We start from the raw sequence: 9,976 nt of genomic DNA on the forward strand, positions 1-9,976 counted from the left end.
AAAAATAACATTGACGATGTCAGCAGGGTTGTCTCAGGCTGGGTTCTGAGACTCCATTAGCTGAAAGAAATGTGAGCATTTACTGGATAGTGGGAAAATACCATGATGGCAAATAGCATTGTATACATACAACAGACTTTTATCTAAGCAAGTTCTCCATCTCAGGGTAAGAGAGGGAATCAAATCTATTCCAGCTGATATAGGGCAGGCAACCAAGTACAACCAAGACAGGTTGATAGTCCCATCACAAGACCACACACTCTGACATCCAAACTTACATCTATGCATGTCTTCACACTAAGGGAGGAAACCCAAATAGGAGAAGGGAGAAAATACAAACACCAAGTAGGACCCAGCTTGCTATGAAGCAACAGCACTGATGCATCACTATGCCAGCCCTGTTAAATACCACATTTCCTACAATGACTCCAAACAAGGACTTCAAGTGTCCAACCCTGGAAATGTCACCTTTCAGTATCATAACGTTTCAAAGTGTGTTACTGTTCTCATAATTTGGCACCATGCCGAAGAAATAATATTATGTGTTTGACTTATCATCATTTTTACAAGTAAAACTTGAAGTAAATCAAACTCTTGGAATATGTCTTTTCCACTGATTTAAAACAGTTTTTCACTGGAATGATTTCAGGGTGCACTGACATACAATTTTATAACAGCATTGCAAGCCAAAAAGAAACAAGTAATTATAGTGGCCATGGTACAACTGCAGGCATTGCTGTATTTAATTATATTCAGACAGTCTTGCACAAAAATGAAGGGGAATTCCCCGTGAAATAATAAAACTAAATTAGCCCAGAATTGCAAAGTGTGTCTCTGTTTGGTTATGTTACTGTAATATGTTTAAAGTTTGGAGGAATTAGTCTTAGTCAAACTACTACACACTTTTATTACTGTGTTTCTAACCTGCAGAGTACAATTATCCTGTTTTAATAAGTGAAACAGAGGAAACTGAAATGCAATCTCATAAGCCTCATAATCTCATAACTAATTGAACTCCAGACATTAGGAGACTGTCCTCACATTGTGCATAAACCCAAAGGTTGTTTGTTCAAGTAGGTTATCATTAGTTATGCACAAGTGATACAGCTATACGATAACACATATTTAGAAGAAGCCCTTAAAAACTACCTTTATGTTCAAATTACAGCACCATTTGGTGTCTATACCCAGGGGTGCACATAAGTGGTCCGCAGGTCCGCATTCGCTGTCAAAATAAAAGACGTGCACCAGATAAGAAGCTGCAACGCGCGTTTGCGTACATAAGATTTTCTGGAGGAGGACAGATATTTCTTTAGAACTCTTAAAGATGTCGAAGAAGCAAGCTCCTTTAAGAAGTTACTTCAGTGTTCCTCCACCTCCAAAGAAATGTCAGAAGGAGTCCGAACCGCAAACGAAGCGCGTATTCTCGGAAAAGTGGTTGCAGGTGAGCTGGCTTCAAACAAATGATGAACGCACAGAGATGTGGTGCAGAATATGGCATGAAAATCCCACTCTAGCAGACAAAAACAGTGCCTTTTATATGGACGCAAACACGCGTTGCAACTTCTTATCTGGTGCGCGTCTTTTATTTTGACAGCGCATGCGCGCCTGCAGACCACTTATGTGCACCCCTGTCTATACCAGTAATGATGGGAACAAAGAATGAAGAGTTTTGATTGTGTTACAGAGCCACAGCTTGGTGGTTAGTACTGTTGCCTTAAAGCAAGAGGGTGCCCTGGGTTCAAACCCTGGCCAGGGTGGGGCTTGTGTGGGTTTCCTCCAGGAGCTCCAGTTTCTCTCGCTAAGTCAAATCATTAAAGTTGATGCCTTTACAGTGGCTGCCTGCTGCACCTAATGCCTTGGAAAGGGCTAAACGCAAAGAATAAAGTTAACTACAGAAATTATTAAATAACAAATTATCAGTGAGCTCAGGGTGGATAGATGGGTGGAGAAAACATTTGACTCTAACACGGGGTATTACTGTTTGCATTTGGTTAAATTTCTTGGTGTTCAAGGCTAACACCATGACTGCCTAAAGTGACATGATTGTCAATGCTGTGTGTGTGAAATATGCGGACCAAGAAGTCCTTCAATTAAAAAAAACAAAAAAAACTTTTGTCCTGTGACAGTAGGCTCCAGCAACCCTGAATTAGAAGTGCAGAAGAAGAAAAAAGGGTGGAAGGTAAGTTTATAGAGCCATTACAGTGTAGTGGTTTACATATTCACCTACCAAGTGAAAAATCTGTGGTTAGATTCTGGGAGGAGACAGAAATCCTTTGGAAGTTCAAACCAAACATCCAGAGTTACCTGCTGTGGCAACCCCATGTGATTAAGCTGAAAGCAGCTTCTTCTATAGCACAGTTATAATGTCATTTTTAGCCAGATAAACACAATTCCCTGACCTATATCCACCTATTCTCCTCAGCTCTCCCTTTGCTATCCCATCAGATCAACCATATTCAAAGCAAAGCATTTAGGCAAGGGGGTAGCCTTTAAGTTGAGATAAGATTTGATTCCTGCCAGAGCTAAAAAACTGACTAACATGTCACGGGTAGATGAATTTTAAAAACTTCCATGAGATGAAACCACCCAGCAGGGGATATTTATCTCCCCATGAAGTATCATATGATCTTGGTTACAGATAAGAGAGATTTTAAATGTATTGCATAGTTGTCTGTGCGGTCATAAAACTAAAGTTTGTTGTTGTTTTTTTTAGATTTGTCATCAAGTGTGTAGATAAATCTGTTTAATGCTTGGTGGATTAGCTTAAAGGCTATTATTATACTGTGACAAAAGTAATGCACAAAGGCACTAAAACAAAAAGCAAAAATGTGAAATGGACAGTTAAAGCCTGCAGGTAAGACACGGTAAGCCTGCAGCACCTACGGTAGGTCTTGCTGAATTTTATTCAAGTTTATTCCATGTAAAGAAATTGGAAGAATCACCTTGTTATGTGTGAAATGGAAAAACCTTCTAGAAATCTGGACCTTGTGCTCTGAAGGCTGCCTGCTTAGCGCAGATTAGCATTTCCAAAATGAAGAACTGCGCTTTTAGTGCCATTGTATTGCAGCTAAGAGTCCAGGGGGAGAAAAGTCCCCCAGATCACCACTGCTTGGCTGTAATTGATGATCATGTGATATTTCTCTATCTGAAATGAACAAAATATGCAAATATTTGTTATGTTTAATGCAATGTCTTCATGGTTTGTGAGTTTTTTTGTTTGTTTTTTGTTTGAGTGAGACTGAACTAAAGATAGCGATGCTTTCTACAGAGCGTTGAAATACTGTGGGAAATGGTTAAAAAACAGTGTAAACAAAAACGTATTATTTCCTTGTTTCATGTGATGCAAAACAAACTGCCCGGTAGGAACATATTATTCTTGTGTATAATGAAAAGTGTGTCTGTGTTTAAAAAGAAAAAAAGTTAACACAACTCATATTCTTGCAAACTGTAGAGAAATGTTTGTTATCGCAGCGGCTGCACGGAGGTGATAGCAGACATTTGTTTTCTCTTCCATAAAAAAACAACACAGTCATGTTTGCAGACATCATGCAGGACACAAAATGTAAACAAGGAGAAGGTGTGGGAAGAAGCAGTGTGGCGGGACATTTAATTAAATGCAACCACAGGAGAAGAATAAAATAATGAGAGCAAGTGGCATGTCGAAATATTTGTTTGTCGAGATGTTTTTATAATCAGATCCCGAAATTCACAACGATTGATCGAAAGAATCGAGACGCAGCTGCTGAACTGCAGCTGTATAAATCTGGCACATAAAGCTGTGTGGGTTTCTTTCATTTTATGCTTTTCTGGTGCACCTTTGTGTAAACTGATGTTTAATTAGATGCTTTTTTTTTGTCCGGCAGCCTCGCCTCTGTCAGTGCGCCCCAGGGTGGCTGTGGCTACAATGTAGCTTGCCATCACCAGTGTGTGAATGTGTGTGTGAATGGGTGGATGACTGGATATGTAAAGCGCTTTGGGGTCCTTAGGGACTAGTAAAGCGCTATATAAATACAGGCCATTACCATTACTCTGTATCAGGTATGCTTCTAGTTAGCAGCGAACAGGAGTGTCAGATCATAATCAACACTACTGGTACTGCCCAGAATCCCCCGCCTGCTCAGATGTGGTGGATTACCAGTCTCTGTAATCCACTGCCCCTTCCCTTAATAATAGAAACTGCGGCATTGTGTGGGGCGTAGCGACAGTATTTTGGTCTTGTGGGTTAGCAAGTCTGCAAATCTGTGAAAATGTGATGAATAATGTAATATGTGTGTGTGTGTGTTTGTGTAAATTTAACATTTAATGATCAGCTTGCCTGCGAGTGCTGCTTGGAAATGTGCGCGCTGTTGTTGGGAAACAAATAAGGTTATTTATTTAAAAGTGAAAAACACTGTGGCTTCATGCAGGAAAGGCTTTCTTCATACTCTAATAAATGAACTGCAGGCACTTTCCTTGAGGCTGCAGCCATATGCTTGTGGGTTCATAATAGGCAAAATGTTGCTACATCATTTGTTTTCAGAATAATTTTACACCCCAGGATGAGGTCTGTCTAGTGTTCTCTGTAATTTAGCTATCCTTCCAGCCTCTTCAGTCAATACCATAATCCTAGGGGAAACATTTTGTTTAGCCCTCAAACAATACCAAGCTCTTCTGGTACATATTTTATAACTTAATGCTGTCATGGGCACATGAACAATGCCAGAACACACTGTGCAGGAAAAAAATATTTATATATGCATATTTTCCTGTTCTCACACAGACAAACACAGAATTAAAGTCAATAAAAGAATTTTAGGATGCTCAGGAGACAAGAGTTTTAAGACCTTCTTCCTGCTTTCACTCCTGGATACCCAACACTTGGTGTTTCATTTGCTATCACTCTGCCGCATGTTTGTGTGTGAGTGGGTTTCAATGCATATGCCTACACGTACTTTTCCGTGTATGTGTGTTTGCCGCCTTTCTTCCATCTGTGCACGTATGTGCTCAGTGAGTTCCTATAATAATAGAGCACAATTAACGACCTCTGTTCTCTGGTAGCCAGCAGCCAAGGTGGAATGGTTCGAGTTAGGAGGAGAAATGGCGTGAAAAGAAAGCAGAAAAAGAGGAAAAAAAAGAAACACTAAATGCACTCTGGCTCCACGGTAGTCTCCTGTGACAGCAGAGGCCGAAGCTCTTGTAAGCCTCATTTCCACCCAGAGTTACACAGTGAATTTAATGCAACACTTGTGGAATAAAGTGATTTTTTTCCCTTCACCTACTTGAACTTTCTTCGCTGAACTTACAATTTTACACCAGTAATAACACATAAGCCTAGATGGCTCTTGTTCTTATTGATGCAGCATTTACCCAGATGTACAGCACAGCTTTTTATATTACACTCTGTGCGCTTAATGGGGAAAACTTGGCATTTCAGGCGCAGTAATGTCAGACTTTGTAGAGAGAGTTTTAAGGCAGTAAAGTGAAGAAAATGACTATTAGCAAATCTCAGGATTGTGTGATCATCGTGTCAGCCAAGAACCAAAGCGATCTGTGATCCAGAAAAAACTAATTTGTTTGATTAATTGATCAGCCAGTTTCTTAGAGGAAAAATCAAATAAATCCAAATGAATAGTGTTTTTAGTCGCTGCGCAGACTCTCAACCCACATTCAGATTCCACTAAAACACTGCCTGCAAAGCATGACCTTGAATTGAGTTTACAGCTCAGTCAGACTCCAACCACAGTCAGAGTCCTGTTGCACACTGAGTTAATCACACTTTCTATTAACTTTTATTAGTTACACACATGTAATGACATTTAATTGAGTAGAATGTTTTGTGCTTTGGACAGTCTGTTGGTACCAATTAAAAAAAGGAAAAGAGAGCCATGAATGGATCTGCACACACACGTAACATAGTAGTAACTACTTATCACAATGACTTTTTATTCCAGTGTAACAGGAATGAAAAAGTAAAACTTTTACAGCTTTTATACCGCCAGTGTATTTCACTATAGCTTAAAGGGAACTAATTTTTGTAATACCAATTTATTTTGTTTAAAAATATTAAAGATTCACTATTTAAAAAATCTTTTTCATGTTCTGTAATATTAGTATGCATTCCTGGGGCAAGAATCAATTACTTTGAACGGCTGTTTGAACACTTGGTGGAAGAAGAAATCCAGAAAATCCAATGATTAACCCGTGAGCTGAAGAGCCCAATACTTTATCTCAGATTGTTTTATTTTGTCCTGTTGGTCAGAGAGGTCCTGAACTGAGCTAGTGTGGATCAGATGTGAAGCAAACTCAGAGGAGCTTAGAATAAACACAGAAGAAGTGACTAATAACGGTGACTTAAACACTCGCCACTTCTTTAGATACATCTGTTCAATTGTTCATTAATGCAGCTATCTAATGAGCCAATCACGTGCAACACAAACTATTTAGACATGCAGACATGGTCAAGACGACCTGCCAAACTCAAACAAACCATCAGAATCGAGAAGAAAGGTGATTTAATTGACTTTGAACATGGCATGGTTCTTGGTGCCAGGTGTGGGTCTGAGTATCCCAGAAACTACTGATCTACAAGGATTTCCCCTCACAACCGTCTCTACAGAGACTGGTCCAAAAAGAGAAAATATGCAGTGAGTGAAAATGCCTTGTTGAAGCCTAAGGTCAGGGACAATGTCAGACTGCTTCGTGTAACCACTCTTTACAACCAGGGCATACAAACAACTGTCTCCAAATGTACAACACCTGCAGCTGCAGTAGCAGAAGACCACTCCAGTACAGGAAAGAACAGGAAACTGCAGCTACAATTCACACAGGCTCACCAAAATTGGACAATAGAAGGTTGGAACAATGCTGTCTGATTATGAGACATGAAGATGTTAAGACTGTGACATGAAGCCTTGAGTACTGTTGGTGACTATTGCTATCTCATTATGGCCTGCAGGACTGCATACATTACAAGTTCAGTTAATTTCAAACTAGTTTGTAAACATGACAGTGAGTTCACTGCACTGAAATGCCCTCCACAACCACCAGAACGCAATTCAATAGAGCATCTTTGGGATGTGATTTACTGGGAGGACACATTACGGACGTGCAGTTTCCAAATCTGCAGCAACTGTGTGATGCTATCATGTCAACATAGACAAATCTCTCCGAGTAATGTTTCCAACACCTTATTGAATCTCTGGCATGAGGAATTAATACAGTTCTGGAAGCAAAAGGAAAGTGTACCTAACAAAGTATCCACTGAGTGCATGTTTGTAAATGTGTGTTGTAGACCCTGGAGTCAATGTTGCAATTGTTTTTCATATAGAACAAAAAGAAAATAAGAGAGAAAGAACTTGGAGGAGGGAGTGATACGATTAAAATAAGAAAAAGGAGAGAAAACACAGAGGAAGCGCATTTGTGGTCGGAGACCAGGATTTCTGTGAGTCTGTAATTGCGAAATTAGTCTCAGTCATAACACTCATGTATTCACATTAACCAGGAGACTATTATGTTTATTCTCTGTAGCTGGACAAAGAAAAAAATGTACATTCAACCTAAAAAAACAAATGTTCACATGTTAAAGCCAAGTTCACTTATTTTGTGAAGCAAAAAATCTAGACAGTGTTATTTGGAAAAATTGTAATGATAGTGTGGTTTTATATAAGTTTTATAGAGATATGTGCTGAGAACATCTGTACAGTGTTTTGGTTACCGTGGTTTAATTATTTGAACAATTACTCTTTCCGGTTCTTGCTTTATTTAAAATGGGTCAAACACATTGTAGCTGGATTCTATCAGTACAGACGGTCAGATCACTTCCAAATTGGGTGTGGAGTGAACCATGTTTGGGAATAGTCAGACTGTCCATCTTTGTCTCTCTGGACTCTCATCAGCGGATGTTTCCTATAAAATTAGCCTTTGTTTAACTATAGTTGAGAACTAACTGGACAGAACTACACAGCCTCGGGGCTTGAATTAAAGTTCACCTTCTGGAAGGAAAACCTTTCTTAGAAATGTCTCTTCACAGTTCAGTTTTTATAGGATTTTTACTGTCCACCCTTTAGTGGAAAGAAAAATCTCACAGGTGCATTGCATAAGGAGTTCACCCAGAACAAATATCTAGTCAATAATCTATATATCTCTGGGCTGTGTTACCAAGTTCATTGAAATTGCATTTTCTGGTAATGCTGTTATGTATATGTGTTTAATTCTATTAAAATTTCAAAGGAAATATTTCAAGAAGGCTCAACACTAATCTTGGGGGTTTAAATTTAAATGAATGTCTTTATTAGAGAAAAGTTTAAGTTTCTGTACACATGAGACCAAAAAAACAATAAAGGAATGAACAGCAGAGATCTTGTTTTAATAAATTTCTCACTTCGGTAATACATCTATACAACATCATTTCAATTAGCCACCAGGCTAACTCTAACTGCCTGGTGCCAGCGGGGGCGTGACGTGACTGAGCGGACATGATCAAATGACCCGGCTGTGACACTTTCGCAGTGAAGTTGAGGGCAGACAGCCCAGAGTCAGAGTCAAGTACACAGACAGTTGACTTGGTAACATCGCTAGCTTACATCAAACATCAAAGCCTGATTTGTAAACCTCTGTAAACCTTGTGTTTAATGTTGATGTGGAAACTGTTGTGTTGGTATGGCCAGTGATAATCACCTAGAAATAGACATTTAACTACGGGACATAGTACATGTATTTCTTTGGTCAATAATTTAAGATCCCAATTGTAATACTGCACACATTGAAACCTACTGGATTCACGTCATGGTTGTTGATCTGAATCTGTTGTCTTCATAGTAAATGAGTATAAATATCTTTTCTGTATATGATACAGGAATATTAACAACACTGACATAACATTCAAAATCAAAATGAAATTTTACATAAACATTTAGCTGTGTTTGTCACACGGTTGACACAATCTTCATCATGGTCATGAAAAAATATCTTTAGCTTTGCAGGAATTAGCTGTCTTTTGTTAAGTGTTAACAAGTGTCTGCACTATGCAATGGAAACTGGTAACTGTTAACTGGTATGGTAGTTCAACTGTGCAGGTGCCCAGCTGTTATTGGTGTGCTGATGTACAGCTCTTGGATGAGTGGCTCCTGCCTGAGGGCCAGAGATGGGCAGTAACGTGTTACAAGTAACGCGTTACTGTAATCCGATTACTTTTTTCAAGTAACAAGTAATGTAAGGGATTACTATTGCAAAAAAGGTCATTAGATTACTGTTACTTTCCTGTAAGCATGCCGCGTTACTGCGTTACTAAAACCGTGATTTTTTTGCGAGAGTGTCACGACAGTGACGTAAGCGAGTGCGACGTTCGTGACAACAGCTGTGTGCAGATCAACAATGGATCACATATCGAGTGCAGGAGAGTATGAGCGTGCAGCGTTTAAAGCGTGGAAGTACTGACCTTACTTTGAGTTTGATTCCATAAAAAGTGACAAAAACATTAGTGTCCGCTGTGCGTGGGAAGAAAACTTCTTTTTACAGCAAAAAAACCCCTAAACTTCCGAGAAAGCACAGAGTAGCTACGACGTAATGGGAAACTCACAGAGAAACTCGCGGATTCTTCCGCTGACCGCTGCGGCACACCTGCACCAGGGCAAACATCCGCCTGCTATACAGGTGAAAATAGAGCAACAGGACCGCTGAGTCTTTGATTTTATTTATTTTCTGCTGTGTTTTACTTGCATCTATTTGAAAGACTGAGTGTAAACACAAAAAATATTTTATTTTATGTGCTGGAATGTGCAGAAAATAGGTTTAAATGTTAAACTAATTTATTCAAGTCAGAGAATGTTGCATATAATAAAATTTTTGCTTGATGCATAAAGTTAAAAGATTAAAACTGATAAAACAAGTTAAAAAAAGAGACTTTTCCATTTGATTACATTTTGTATGATGGATTATGCAGAAAAAGTAGAATTGGGCTGAAAGATCTATCGCTTTATCACCTCTTCAGGTTGTA

This window comes from Maylandia zebra, linkage group LG2 (assembly GCF_041146795.1).
Source record: "Maylandia zebra isolate NMK-2024a linkage group LG2, Mzebra_GT3a, whole genome shotgun sequence".
NCBI lineage: Eukaryota > Metazoa > Chordata > Actinopteri > Cichliformes > Cichlidae > Maylandia > Maylandia zebra.